The sequence below is a fragment of the Oncorhynchus masou genome, chromosome 8, assembly GCF_036934945.1.
Source record: "Oncorhynchus masou masou isolate Uvic2021 chromosome 8, UVic_Omas_1.1, whole genome shotgun sequence".
NCBI lineage: Eukaryota > Metazoa > Chordata > Actinopteri > Salmoniformes > Salmonidae > Oncorhynchus > Oncorhynchus masou.
Genome location: NC_088219.1, coordinates 45,857,616 through 45,873,346, shown reverse-complemented (window position 1 = coordinate 45,873,346; position 15,731 = coordinate 45,857,616). Strand labels below are relative to the sequence as shown.

Here is a 15,731-nt window from a genome sequence, read left to right as displayed (position 1 = left end):
GGAGACTCCGGCAGCAGCGCCGGACAGGCGGGAGACTCCGGCAGCAGCACCTGACAGGCGGGAGACTCCGGCAGCAGCGGAGAGGAGGAAGGCTCTGGCAGATCCTGGCTGACTGGCGGATCTGGAAGAGTCTGGTTGACTGGCAGATCTGGAAGAGTCTGGTTGGCTGGCAGATCTGGAAAAGTCTGGCTGACTGGCAGATCTGGAAGAGTCTGGCTGACTGGCAGATCTGGAAGAGTCTGGCTGACTGGCAGATCTGGAAGAGTCTGGCTGACTGGCGGATCCTGGCAGACAGACGGCTTTGGCTGCTCCATGCTGACTGGCAGCTCTGACTGCTTCATGCTGACTGGCGGCTCTGGCTGGTCCATGCTGACTGGCGACTCTCGCTGCTCCATGCAGATTGGCAGCTCTGGCGGCTTCTTGCAGGCTGGCAGCTCTGGCTGCTCCATGCAGACTGGCAGCTCTGTTAGCTCCTTGCAGACTGGCAGCTCCTTGCAGACTGACAGCTCCTTGCAGACTGGCAGCTCCTTGCAGACTGGCAGCTCCATGCAGACTGGCAGGTCCTTGCAGACTGGCAGCTCCATGCAGACTGGCAGCTCCGGCTGCTCAATGCAGACTGACAGCTCTGGCTGTTCCATGAAGACTGACAGCTCTGGCTGCTCCATGCAGACTGGCAGCTCTGGCTGCTCCATGCAGGCTGGCAGTTCTGGCTGCTCCATGCAGGCTGGCAGTTCTGGCTGCTCCATGCAGGCAGGAGACTCCGGCAATGCTGTAGAGGCAGAAGGCTCTGGCAGCGCTAAACAGGCGGGAGACTCCAGCAGCGCAGGAGAGGAGGAAGGCTCTGGCTGCGCTGAACAGGCGGGAGACTCCGGCAGCGCAGCAGAGGAGAAAGGTTCGGGTAGCGCTGAACAGGCGGGAGACTCCGGCAGCGCAGGAGAGGAGGAAGGCTCCGGCAGCGCTGGAGAGGCGATGCGCACTGTAGGCCTGATGCGTGGTTCTGGCACTGGTGGTATTGGGCTGAGGACACGCACAGGAAGCCTGGTGCGGGGAGCTGCCATCGGAGGGCTGGTGTGTGGAGGTGGCACAGGATGGGCTAGACCGTGAAGGCGTACTGGAGATCTTGAGAGCAGTGCTGGCACCGGACATGCAAGGCTAGGGAAGTGCACAGGAGGCCTGGTGCGTGAGGCTGGCACCAACTTCACCAGCCGACTAACACGCACCTCAGGATGAGTATGGAGCGCTGACCCAGGTGCCATCAAATCCCCGACACGCTCCGTCGGGCGAATTCCATACTTAAAGCACCAACATAGCAACTCCCTCATTACTCTCTCTTCCAATTTCCCCATTAACTCCTTCACAGTCTCTGTTTCGCTCACCTCCAACACCGGCTCTGGTTCTGGTCTCCTCCTTGGCTCCTCACGATAAACAGGGAGAGTGGGCTCAGGTCTGACTCCTGACTCTGCCACACTCTCCCTGAGCCCCCCCCCCCAAGAAATTTTTGGGGATGACTCTCGGGCTTCCATCCGCTTTGCCGTGCTGCCTCCACATACAGGCGCCTCTCCGCTTTCTTCGCCTCCAGTTCTTCCTTGGGGCGGCAATATTCTCCAGGCTGAGCCCAGGGTCCTTCTCCATCTAATTCGTCCTCCCATGTCCATTCCTTTTTTTGTTGCTCCTGCTGTTGCTTTTGCCTGTTACCACGCCGCTTGTTCCTGTTGTGGTGGGTGATTCTGTCACGGCTTTCGTTGTGGGAAGGAGGAGCGGACCAAAATGCAGCGTAGTTGTGATTCATTTTATTTAATAAGGAAACTATACACGATAAACTAACAAAATAACAAACGTACGAAAACCGAAAACAGCCCTATCTGGTGCAAAACACAGAGACAGGAACAATCACCCACCAACACACAGTGAAACCCAGGCTACCTAAATATGGTTCCCAATCAGAGACAATGACTAACACCTGCCTCTGATTGAGAACCATATCAGACCAGACATAGACAAACAAGACATCCAACATAGAATGCCCACTCAGATCACACCCTGACCAACCAAAACATAGAAACATACAAAATAAACTATGGTCAGGGTGTGACACCACAACAGTTTTATCTCAATATCTTCATTCAAAGACTCAATCATGGATTATTTTACTGACAGTTGAGGCTGCTTTGAATGATATATTTTTGTCTATAACTTCTTGCTCTTGGTGCTGTTGTCTGTGCTCAATAATGTTTGTAACATGTTTTGTTCTGCTACCACATTGTGCTGCTACCATGTTGTCATGTTGTGTTGCTACCATGCTGTGTTGTCATTAGAGGTCGACCGATTAATCGAAATGGCCGATTAATTAGGGCCGATATCAAGTTTTCATAACAATCGGAAATCTGTATTTTTGGACACCGATTTGGCCGATTAAAAATATATATATATATATATATTTTTTTTTTTACACCTTTATTTAACTAGGCAAGTCAGTCAAGAAAACATTCTTATTTTCAATGATGGCCTAGGAACGGTGGGTTAACTGCCTTGTTCAGGGGCAGAATGACAGATTTTTACCATGTCACCTTACGGTTAACGAGTCCAACGCTCTAACCACCTGCTTTACATTGCACTCCACGAAGAGCCTGCCTGTTAAGTGAATGCAGTAAGAAGACAAGGTAAGTTGCTAGCTAGCATTAAACTTATCTTATAAAAAACAATCAATCAATCATAATCACTACTTAACTACGCATGGTTGATGATATTACTAGTTTCTCTAGCGTGTCCTGCGTTGCATATAAACGATAAGGTGCGCATTCGCAAAAAAGGGCTGTACCTAACCATAAACATCAATGCCTTTCTTAATATCGATACACAAGTATATATTTTTAAACCTGCATATTTACTTAATATTGCCGGCTAACATGGAAAATGTGTCACTTCTCTTGCAACAGATTCAGGGTATATGCAGCAGTTTGGGCTGCCTGGCTCGTTGCGAACTGTGTGAAGACTATTTCTTCCTAACAAAGACAGCCAACTTCGCCAAATGGGGGATGATTTAACAAAAGCGCATTCGCAAAAAAAGTACAATCGGTGCACGACTGTACCTAACCATAAACATCAATGCCTTAAATAAAATCAACACACAAAAGTATATATTTTTAAACCTGCATATTTAGCTAAAAGAAATCCAGGTTAGCCGGCAATATTAACCAGGTGAAATTGTGTCACTTCTCTTACGTTAATTCCAAGCAGAGTCAGGGTATACGCAACAGTTTGGGCCGCCTAATTTGCCAGAATTTTACGTAATTATGACATAACATTGAAGATTATGCAATGAAACAGGAATATTTAGACTTACGGATGCCACCTGTTAGATAAAATGCGGAATGGTTCCGTATTTCACTGAAAGAATAAATGTTTTGTTTTCGAGATGATAGTTTCCGGATTCGACCATATTAATTACATTTACATTTACATTTAAGTCATTTAGCAGACGCTCTTATCCAGAGCGACTTACAAATTGGTGAATTCACCTTCTGACATCAGTGGAACAGCCACTTTACAATAGTGCATCTAAATAATTTAAGGGGGGTGAGAAGGATTGCTTTATCCTATCCTAGGTATTCCTTGAAGAGGTGGGGTTTCAGGTGTCTCCGGAAGGTGGTGATTGACTCCGCTGTCCTGGCGTCGTGAGGGAGTTTGTTCCACCATTGGGGGGCCAGAGCAGCGAACAGTTTTGACTGGGCTGAGCGGGAACTGTACTTCCTCAGTGGTAGGGAGGCGAGCAGGCCAGAGGTGGATGAACGCAGTGCCCTTGTTTGGGTGTAGGGCCTGATCAGAGCCTGGAGGTACTGTGGTGCCGTTCCCCTCACAGCTCCGTAGGCAAGCACCATGGTCTTGTAGCGGATGCGAGCTTCAACTGGAAGCCAGTGGAGAGAGCGGAGGAGCGGGGTGACGTGAGAGAACTTGGGAAGGTTGAACACCAGACGGGCTGCGGCGTTCTGAATGAGTTGTAGGGGTTTAATGGCACAGGCAGGGAGCCCAGCCAACAGCGAGTTGCAGTAATCCAGACGGGAGATGACAAGTGCCTGGATTAGGACCTGCGCCGCTTCCTGTGTGAGGCAGGGTCGTACTCTGCGGATGTTGTAGAGCATGAACCTACAGGAACGGGCCACCGCCTTGATGTTAGTTGAGAACGACAGGGTGTTGTCCAGGATCACGCCAAGGTTCTTAGCGCTCTGGGAGGAGGACACAATGGAGTTGTCAACCGTGATGGCGAGATCATGGAACGGGCAGTCCTTCCCCGGGAGGAAGAGCAGCTCCGTCTTGCCGAGGTTCAGCTTGAGGTGGTGATCCGTCATCCACACTGATATGTCTGCCAGACATGCAGAGATGCGATTCGCACCTGGTCATCAGAAGGGGGAAAGGAGAAGATTAATTGTGTGTCGTCTGCATAGCAATGATAGGGGAGACCATGTGAGGTTATGACAGAGCCAAGTGACTTGGTGTATAGCGAGAATAGGAGAGGGCCTAGAACAGATCCCTGGGGGACACCAGTGGTGAGAGCGCGTGGCGAGGAGACAGATTCTCGCCACGCCACCTGGTAGGAGCGACCTGTCAGGTAGGACGCAATCCAAGCGTGGGCCGCACCGGAGATGCCCAACTCGGAGAGGGTGGAGAGGAGGATCTGATGGTTCACAGTGTCGAAGGCAGCCGATAGGTCTAGAAGGATGAGAGCAGAGGAGAGAGAGTTAGCTTTAGCAGTGCGGAGCGCCTCCGTGATACAGAGAAGAGCAGTCTCAGTTGAATGACTAGTCTTGAAACCTGACTGATTTGGATCAAGAAGGTCATTCTGAGAGAGATAGCGGGAGAGCTGGCCAAGGACGGCACGTTCAAGAGTTTTGGAGAGAAAAGAAAGAAGGGATACTGGTCTGTAGTTGTTGACATCGGAGGGATCGAGTGTAGGTTTTTTCAGAAGGGGTGCAACTCTCGCTCTCTTGAAGACGGAAGGGACGTAGCCAGCGGTCAGGGATGAGTTTTTAATGACCTAAGGCTTGTATTTCTGTGTGTTATTATGTTATAATCAAGTCTATTATTTGATAGAGCAGTCTGACTGAGCTTTGGGAGGCCCCAGAAGTCTCGTAAGCATTCATTCAAACAGTACTTTTGTGCATTTTGCCAGCAGCTCTTCGCAATGCTTCAAGCATTGCGCTGTTCATCACTTCAAGCCTATCAACTGCCGAGATTAGGCTGGTGTAACCGATGTGAAATGGCTAGCTAGTTAGCGGGGTGCGCGCTAATAGCGTTTCAAACGTCACTCGCTCTGAGACTTGGAGTAGTTGTTCCCCTTGCTCTGCAAGGGCCGCGGCTTTTGTGGAGTGATGGGTAACGCTGCTTCGAGGGTGGCTGTTGTCGATGTGTTCCTGATTCGAGCCCAGGTAGGAGCGAGAAAAGGGACAGAAGCTATACTGTTACACTGGCAATACTAAAGTGCCAATAGTCAAAGGTATATGAAATACAAATGGTATAGAGAGAAATAGTCCTATTATTCCTATAATAACTACAACCTAGAACTTCTTACCTGGAAATATTGAAGACTCATGTTAAAAGGAACCAACAGCTTTCATATGTTGTCATGTTCTGAGCAAGGAACTTAAACGTTAGCTTTCTTACATGGCACATATTGCACTTTTACTTTCTTCTTCAACACTTTGTTTTTGCATTATTTAAACCAAATTGAACATGTTTCATCATTTATTTGAAGCTAAATTGATTTTATTGATATATTATATTAAGTTAAGTGTTAATTTAGTATTGTTGTAATTGTCATTATTACAAATAAATGTAAAAAAATAATAATTGACTGATTAATTGGTATCGGCTTTTTTTTGGGGTACTCCAATAATCTGTATCGGCATTGAAAAATCATGATCGGTCGACCTCTCGTTGTCGTGTTGCTGCCTTGTTACAGTGCCTTGCGAAAGTATTCGGCCCCCTTGAACTTTGCGACCTTTTGCCACATTTCAGGCTTCAAACATAAAGATATATTTATATTTATATATATTTATATTTATATATATATTTATGTATTATATTTATTTATTTATTATATTTATGTATTTATATTTATTTATTATATTTATATTTATGTATTATATATATTTATTTATTTATGTATTATATTTTGTTTATTTTAAAAACTTTTTATTTTTATTCTATACATATATGTATATTATGTATAGAATAAAAATATTTAAAAAAATCCCAGCCCTTGTCCCAGCAGGAGGCCTTTTGGTAGGCCATCATTGTAAATAAGAATTTGTTCTTAACTGACTTGCCTGTGGTACAGGTCTTGGCTGATTTCTTTTGATTTTCCCATGATGTCAAGCAAAGAGACACAGTTTTTGAAGGTAGTCCTTGAAATACGTCCACAGGTACACCTCCAATTGACAAATTATGTCAATTAGCCTATCAGAAGCTTCTAAAGCCATGACATCATTTTCTGGAATTTTTTCAAGCTGTTTTAAAGGCACAGTCAACTGAGTACATGTAAACTTCTGACCAACTGGAATTATGATACAGTGATGTATAAGTGAAATAATATGCCTGTAAACTATTCTTGGAAAAATTACATGCACAAAGTAGATATCCTAACCGACTTGCCAAAACTATAGTTTGTTAACCTCTCTGGGATATGTGGGATGCTAGCGTCCCACCTGGCCAAAAGCCAGGAAAAATGCAGAGCGCCATTTTCAAATAAATTACTATAAAAATCAAACTTTCTTTAAATCACACATGCAAGATAGCAATTTAATGCTACACTTGTTGTGAATCCAGCCAACATGTCAGATTTCAAAAAGGCTTTTCGGCGAAATCAAACAATGCTATTATCTGAGGATAGCACCATAGTAAACGAAGAGAGAGAAGCATATTTCAACCCTGCAGTTGCGACACAAAACATAGAAATACAAATATAATTCATACCTTACCTTTGACGAGCCTCTTTTGTTGGCACTCCAATATGTCCCATAAACATCACAAATGGTCCTTTTTTTCGATTAATTCCGTCGATGTATATATCCAAAATGTCCATTTATTTGGCACATTTGATCCAGAAAAACACCGCATCCAACTTCCGCAACGTGACTACAAAATATCTCAAAAGTTACCTGTAAACCTTGCCAAAACATTTCAAACTACTTTTGTAAAACAACTTTAGGTATTTTTTAATGTAAATAATCGATAAAATTGAAGACGGGCTGATCTGTATCCAATACAGGAGGAAAACAAACTGTAGCATGCTTTCTGGTCACGTGCATCTAACAGTACACTTCAAGTTCTCCTTGTTCAAGATGGCCTTACTTCTTCACTACACAAAGGAAAAACCTCAACCAATTTCCAAAGACTGGTGACATCCAGTGGAAGCGGTAGGAACTGCAATAAGGTCCCTTAGAAATATGGATTCCCAATGAAATATCATTGAAAAGAGAGTGACCTCAAAAAAATGGTTTGAATGGTTTGTCCTCTGGGTTTCGCCTGCTAAATAAGTCCTGTTATACTCACAGACATGATTCAAACAGTTTTAGAAATGTTTTCTATCCACATCTACTTATAAAATGCATATCTTATCTTCTGGGGATGAGTAGCAGGCAGTTGAATTTGTGCATGCATTTTATTGGGACGTGAAAATACTGCCCCCTGTCACCAAGAAGGTAACAAGAAATGTGTGGAGTGGTTGAAAAACAAGTTTTAATGACTCCAACATAAGTGTATGTAAACTTCCAACTTCAACTGTATATACACCTATTCTGAAAGGCCCCAGAGTCTGCCACACCATTAAGCAAGGCGCACCACCATTGAAGTGGCACCATGAAGACCAAGGAGCTCTCCTAACAGGTCAGGGACAAGGTTGTGGAGATGTTCAGTATCAAAGAGACCAAAGATAACCCTGAAGGAGCTGCAAAGCTCCACAACGGAGATCGGAGGATCTGTCCATAGGACCACTTTAAGCTGTACACTCCACAGAGCTGGGGTTTATGCTAGAGTGGCTAGAAAAAGCCATTGCTTAAAGAAAAAAAGAAGCAAACCCATTTGGTGTTCGCTAAATGGCATGTGGGAGACTCCCCATACATATGTAAGAAGGTACTGTGGTCAGATGAGACTAAAATTGAACTTTTTGGCCACCAAGGAAAACGCTATGTCTGGCGTCAACCCAACACCTCATCACCCCACTAATTCCATCCCCACAGTGAAGCATGGTGGTGGCATCTGCAGGGACGGGGAAACTGGTCAGAAGGGAAGGAATGATGGATTGTGCTAAACACAGGGAAATTCTTGAGGAAGCCTGTTTGTCTTCTTGAGATTTAAGACTGGGACAGAGGTTCACCTTTCAGCAGGACAATGACCGTAAGCATACTGCTAAAGCAACACTCGAGTGATTTAAGGGGAAACATTTACATTTCTTGGAATGGTCTAGTCAAAGCCCAGACCTCAATCCAATTGAGAATCTGTGGTATGTACACCAGCAGAACCCTTTCAACTTGAAAGAGCTGGAGCAGTTTTGCCTTGAAGATTGGGCAAAAATCCCAGTGACTAGATGTGCCACGCTTCTAGAGACATACCCCAAGAGACTTGCAGCTGTAGTTGCTACAAATTGTGGCTCTACAAATGATTGACTTTGGGGGGTGAAAAGTTAATCATGCTCAAGTTTTCAGTTTTTTTCTTATTTCTTGTTTGTTTCACAAGAAAAATTATTTTGCGTCTTCAAAGAGGTAGGCATGTTGTGTAAATCAAATGATACAACCCCCCCCAAAATCTATTTTAATTCCAGTTTGTAAGGCAACGAAAAAGGAAAAATGCCAAGGGGGGTGAATACTTTTGCAAGCCACTGTATCAAGTGGCTTACAGTGTCTGTCTCAAAGGCAGCACATCCCACCACTAACACCAAATATTAAGAGGAGATACTCCCCAGATCAACAACCAATAGTGGTGTATATTTTATTGAATAGATGTTAAAAGTCAGAGTCAAACAACGTCACAATCAAAGTAGAGCAGGCCGCTCAGCAAGGAAGAAGCCACTGCTCCACAATGGGTCTTCCAAATGAACAACAACCCCAAGGATACTTCCAAAGTTGTGGCAAAATGGCTATAGGACAACAAAGTCAAGGTATAGGAGTGGCCGTCACAAAGCCCTGACCTCAATCCTACAGAACATTTGTGGGCAGAACTGAAAAAGCATGTGCGATCAAGGAGTCCTACAAACCTGACTCAGTTACACAATGTCTGTCAGGAGGAATGGCCATAATTCACACAACTTATTGTGGGAAGCTTGTGGAAGGCTACCTGAAACATTTGACCCAAGTTAAACAATTTAAAAGGCAACGCTACCAAATACTAATTGAGTGTATGTAAACTTCTGACCCACTGGGAATGTGATGAAAGAAATAAAAGCTGATATATATAATTATCTCTACTATTATTCTGACATTTCACATTCTTAAAATAAAGTAGTGATAAAATTCCCTAAAACAGGGAATTTTTACTAGGATTAAATGTCAGGAATTGTGAAAAACTGAGTTTTTAAATGTATTGGGCTAAGGTGTATATACAATTCTGACTTCAACTGTGGCCTAACCTATATTTAAAAAAATTGCTAAAGTAAAGTAAAATAGCCTAGTAATTACGACCTTGAGACCCATCTAAAGGAGCAAATTAGCAGGAAAGTCATTGGGCTTTTGCCTATTTATGAAAAAATGAAAAAGAACCTCAGTTCAACAAATAAAAGCTTAGTTACATCACACCATTATGCTTACTTTGTATTCCATGGCATGGTAGACAGTTCCATCCCGAAGAAGTCAGACAACTACAGTGCCTTCGGAAAGTATTTAGACCCCTTGACTTTTTCCAGATTTTCTTACGCTAGAAGCTTATTCTAAAATGGATTAAAGACATTTTCTTCCTCAGCCATCTACACACTATACCCCATAATGACAATGCGAAAACAGGTTGTTTGACGTTTTTGAAAATGTATTAAAAATAAAAACATACCTTATCTACATAAGTATTCAGACCCTTTGCTATGAGATTCGAAGTTGAGCGCCGGTGCATCCTGTTTCCATTGATCATCCTTGAGATGTTTCTACAACTTGATTGGAGTCCACCTGTGGTAAATGTTATTGATTGGCCATGATTTGTTAAGGTACATACCTGTCTATATAATGTCCCACAGTTGACTGTGCATGTCAGAGCAAAACCCAAGCCATGAGGTCGAAATAATTGTCAGTAGAGCTCCAAGACAGGATTGTGTCGAGGCACAGAACTACTAAAACATTTTTGCTGCATTGAAGGTCCCCAAGAACGCAGTGGCCTCCATCATTCTTAAATGGGAGAAGTTTAGAACCACCAAGACTCTTCCTAGAGCTGGCCACCAGGCCAAACTGAGCAATCAGGGGAGAACGGCATTGGTCAGGTAGGTGACCAAGAACCCGATGGTCACTCTGACAGAGCTCCAGAGTTCCTCTGTGGAGATGGGAGAACCTTCCAGAAGGACAACAATTTCTGCAGCACTCCACCAATCAGGCATTTATGGTAGTGGCCAGACAGAAACAACTATTCAGTAAAAGGCACATGACAGCCGCTTGTAGTTTACCAAAAGGCACCTAAAGACTCTCTGAAAGATTATTGGAATCTGTTTGGGAAGCTGGACAGGTAGGATGACTGACAATATTGAAGGTGAACAGGTGGTCATGGGTCAGGTGACAGAGAAATGGATGAGACTGATTCAGGAATTCCGTTAACCACAAAGTGGTATATTTTCTGGGTAGTTTGTCTATGCTGCATAACAAAGGAAACAGAATAACATGTATCCAATTAAATTAAAATCAGAAAGTCAAAATCATAACAATCATTCTCATTATTAACAGAAAGAGGTAATTCATCAATAAGGTTCCATAGGAATTCAATATGAAGCAGAATGGAGTCATTTAGGATCATAACCATTCCTCATAATCATGAAATTGATAATGCAAATAAATCGATCAGTTATTCAATCTATAATCTCCATCAGTTTGATATCAGAATTGATCAATTCAGCAAATAACAGCGGTCTCTCCTTCACTGCAGCCGAGGTGAGTAAAACATTTAAACGTGTTAACCCTCGCAAGGCTGCAGGCCCAGACGGCATCCCCAGCAGCGCCCTCAGAGCATGCGCAGACCAGCTGGCTGGTGTGTTTACGGAAATATTCAATCAATCCCTATACCAGTCTGCTGTTCCCACATGCTTCAAGAGGGCCACCATTGTTCCTGTTCCCAAGAAAGTTAAGGTAACTGAGCTAAATGACTACCGCCCCGTAGCACTCACTTCCGTCATCATGAAGTGCTTTGAGAGACTAGTCAAGGACCATATCACCTCCACCCTACCTGACACCCTAGACCCACTCCAATTTGCTTACCGTTCAAATAGGTCCACAGACGATGCAATCTCAACCACACTGCACACTGCCCTAACCCATCTGGACAAGAGGAATACCTATGTGAGAATGCTGTTCATCGACTACAGCTCGGCATTCAACACCATAGTACCCTCCAAGCTCGTCATCAAGCTCGAGACCCTGGGTCTCGACCCCGCCCTGTGCAACTGGGTACTGGACTTCCTGACGGGCCGCCCCCAGGTGGTGAGGGTAGGTAACAACATCTCCTCCCCGCTGATCCTCAACACTGGGGCCCCACAAGGGTGCGTTCTGAGCCCTCTCCTGTACTCCCTGTTCACCCACGACTGCGTGGCCACGCACGCCTCCAACTCAATCATCAAGTTTGCGGACGACACAACAGTGGTAGGCTTGATTACCAACAACGACGAGACAGCCTACAGGGAGGAGGTGAGGGCCCTCGGAGTGTGGTGTCAGGAAAATAACCTCACACTCAACGTCAACAAAACTAAGGAGATGATTGTGGACTTCAGGAAACAGCAGAGGGAACACCCCCTATCCACATCGATGGAACAGTAGTGGAGAGAGTAGCAAGTTTTAAGTTCCTCGGCATACACATCACAGACAAACTGAATTGGTCCACTCACACAGACAGCATCGTGAAGAAGGCGCAGCAGCGCCTCTTCAACCTCAGGAGGCTGAAGAAATTCGGCTTGTCACCAAAAGCACTCACAAACTTCTACAGATGCACAATCGAGAGCATCCTGGCGGGCTGTATCACCGCCTGGTACGGCAACTGCTCCGCCCTCAACCGTAAGGCTCTCCAGAGGGTAGTGAGGTCTGCACAACGCATCATCGGGAGCAAACTACCTGCCCTCCAGGACACCTACACCATCCGATGTTACAGGAAGGCCATAAAGATCATCAAGGACATCTACCACCCGAGCCACTGCCTGTTCACCCCGCTATCATCCAGAAGGCAAGGTCAGTACAGGTGCATCAAAGCTGGGACCGAGAGACTGAAAAACAGCTTCTATCTCAAGGCCATCAGACTGTTAAACAGCCACCACTAACATTGAGTGGCTGCTGCCAACACACTGACACTGACTCAACTCCAGCCACTTTAATAATGGGAATTGATGGGAAATTATGTAAATATATCACTAGCCACTTTAAACAACGCTACCTTATATAATGTTACTTACCCTACATTATTCATCTCATATGCATACGTATATATTGTACTCTATATCATCGACTGCATCCTTATGTAATACATGTATCACTAGCCACTTTAACTATGCCACTTTGTTTACATACTCATCTCATATGTATATACTGTACTCGATACCATCTACTGTATCTTGCCTATGCTGCTCTGTACCATCACTCATTCATATATCCTTATGTACATATTCTTTATCCCCTTACACTGTGTATAAGACAGTAGATTAGGAATTGTTAGTTAGATTACTTGTTGGTTATTACTGCATTGTCGGAACTAGTAGCACAAGCATTTCGCTACACTCGCATTAACATCTGCTAACCATGTGTATGTGACAAATAAAATTTGATTTGATTTGATTTATAATAATTATGTTTGATATTTCAACCCTCCACGTTTGTCTTCATGTTTACATGTCATTTCATTACAATTTAACCATATATCAATGGCATAATTGGCCTGTGCTTTTCTGTAGGGCCGTGATCATTGTCCATTGACATAACACAATAGCTTTGAAGCACTCCAAGTTGGACTCCGTGGTAATATCTGTAAACAATAACTGGTGGCCTGCCCTCCCGATCACAACCGATTGTTACTTTTCATCTGAACTGATTCGGTGGACTGACGTGGATGCAGTTGAGGAAGAGAAAGCAGCAAGTTCGGGCGCTGGCGATTTCCTCCTTTTAATGAGTTGAAATCTGTTGGACATTTCCACCTGACCAAATTAAAGCGCCCCTGATCCAGCTGCACAAGTGGCCATGATTCCACCAACTCCATGGGACGTTCTACACTCTTAGACCATGAGTAACAAGATTGTCTGGTTTGATGAAACAATGACTGAACAATTTGGCCTGAATGCCAAGCATCACATCTGGAGGAAACCTGGAACCCTCCCTATGGCAGAGCATGGTTGTGGCAGCATTGGGCTGGGGGGATGTTTTTCAGCGGCAGAGACTGGGAGACGAGTCAGGATCAAATCAAATGTATTTATATAGCCCTTCATACATCAGCTGATATCACAAAGTGCTGTACAGAAACCCAGCCTAAAACCCCAAACAGCAAGCAATGCAGGTGTAGAAGCACGGTGGCTAGGAAAAACACCCTAGAAAGGCCAAAACCTAGGAAGAAACCTAGAGAGGAACTAGGCTATGAGGGGTGGCCAGTCCTCTTCTGGCTGTGCCAGGTGGAGATTATAACAGAACATGGCCAAGATGTTCAAATGTTCATAAATGACCAGCATGGTCAAATAATAAGAATCACAGTAGTTGTTGAGGGTGCAGCAAGTCAGCACCTCAGGAGTAAATGTCAGTTGGCTTTTCATAGCCGATCATTAAGAGTATCTTTACCACTCCTGCTGTCTCTAGAGAGTTGAAAACAGCATGTTTGGGACAGGTAGCACGTCCGGTGAACAGGTAAGGATTCCATAGCCGCAGGCAGAACAGTTGAAACTGGAGCAGCAGCCTGGTGGACTGGGGACAGCAAGGCGTCCTCATGCCAGGTACTCCTGAGGCATGGTCCTAGGGCTCAGGTCCTCAGAGAGAGAGAAATAAAGAGAGAAAGACCGAATTAGAGAGAGCATACTTAAATTCATACAGCACACCGGATAAGACATGAGAAGTACTCCAGATATAACAAACTGACCCTAGCCCACCGACACATAATCTACTGCAGCATAAATACTGGAGGCTGAGACAGTAGGGGTCAGGAGACACTGTGGCCCCATCCGATGATACCCCTGGACAGGGCCAAACAGGAAGGATATAACCCCACCCACTTTGCCAAAGCACAGCCTCCACACCACTAGAGGGATATCTTCAACCACCAACTTACCATCCTGAGACAAGGCTGAGTATAGCCCACAAAGATCTCCGTCACGGCACAACCCAAGGGGGGGGCGCCAACCCGGACAGGAAGATCACATCAGTGACTCAACCCTCTCAAGTGACGCACCCCTCCTAGGGACGGCATGAAAGAGCATCAGTAAGCCAGTGACTCAGCCCTCTAATAGGGCTAGAGGCAGAGAATCCCAGTGGAAAGAGGGAGCCGGCAAGGCAGAGACAGCAAGGGCGGTTTGTTGCTCCAGAGCCTTTCCGTTCACCTTCACACTCCTGGGCCAGACTACACTCAATCATATGACACACTGAAGAGATGAGTCTTCAGTAAAGACATACAGGTTGAGACCGAGTCTGTGTCTCTCACATGAGTAGGCAGACCATTCCATAAAAATGGAGCTCTATAGGGGAAAGCCTTGCCTCCAGCTGTTTGCTTAGAAATTCTTGGGACAATTAGGAGGCATGCGTCTTGTGACCGTTGTCGTGTCATTACACCATAGCGTACGTGTAGGTATGTACGGCAGGACCAAATCAGAGAGATAGGTAGGAGCAAGTCCATGTAATGCTTTGTAGGTTAGCAGTAAAACCTTGAAATCAGCCCTTGCCTTAACAGAAAGCCAGTGTAGGGAGGCTAGCACTGAAGCAATATGATCACATTTTTTGGTTCTAGTCTGGATTCTAGCAGCCGTATTTAGCACTAACTGAAGTTTATTTTGTGCTTTATCCGGGTAGCCGGAAAGTAGAGCATTGCAGTAGTCTAACCTAGAAGTAACAAAAGCATGGATTCATTTTTCTGCATCATTTTTGGACAGAAAGTTTCTGATTTTTGCAATGTTACATAGATGGAAAAAAGCTGTCCTTGAAACAGTCTTGGTATGTTTATCAAAAAAGATCAGGGTCCAGAGTAACGCCGAGGTCCATCACAGTTTTATTTAAGACGACTGTACAACCATTAAGATTAATTGTCAGATTCAATGGAAGATCTCTTTGTTTCTTGGGACCTAGAACAAGCTTCTCTGTTTTGTCCTAGTTTAAAAGTTGAACATTTGCAGCCATCCACTTCCTTATGTCTGAAACACAGACTTCTAGCGAGGGCAATTTTGGGGCTTCACCATGTTTCATCGAAATGTACAGCTGTGTGTCATCCACATAGCAGTGAAAGTTAACATTATGTTTTCGAATGACATCCCCAAGAGGTAAAATATATAGTGAAAATAATAGTGGTCCTAAAACAGAACCTTGATGAACACTGAAATTTACAGT

General features: G+C 44.6%; 1 pseudogene; it reads left to right on the top strand.

Moving 5' to 3' along the window:
* Positions 1–717: 717 nt before the first annotated feature.
* Positions 718–15,731, top strand: part of LOC135543832 (DENN domain-containing protein 1A-like) — a 161,739-nt pseudogene continuing 146,725 nt past the window's right edge.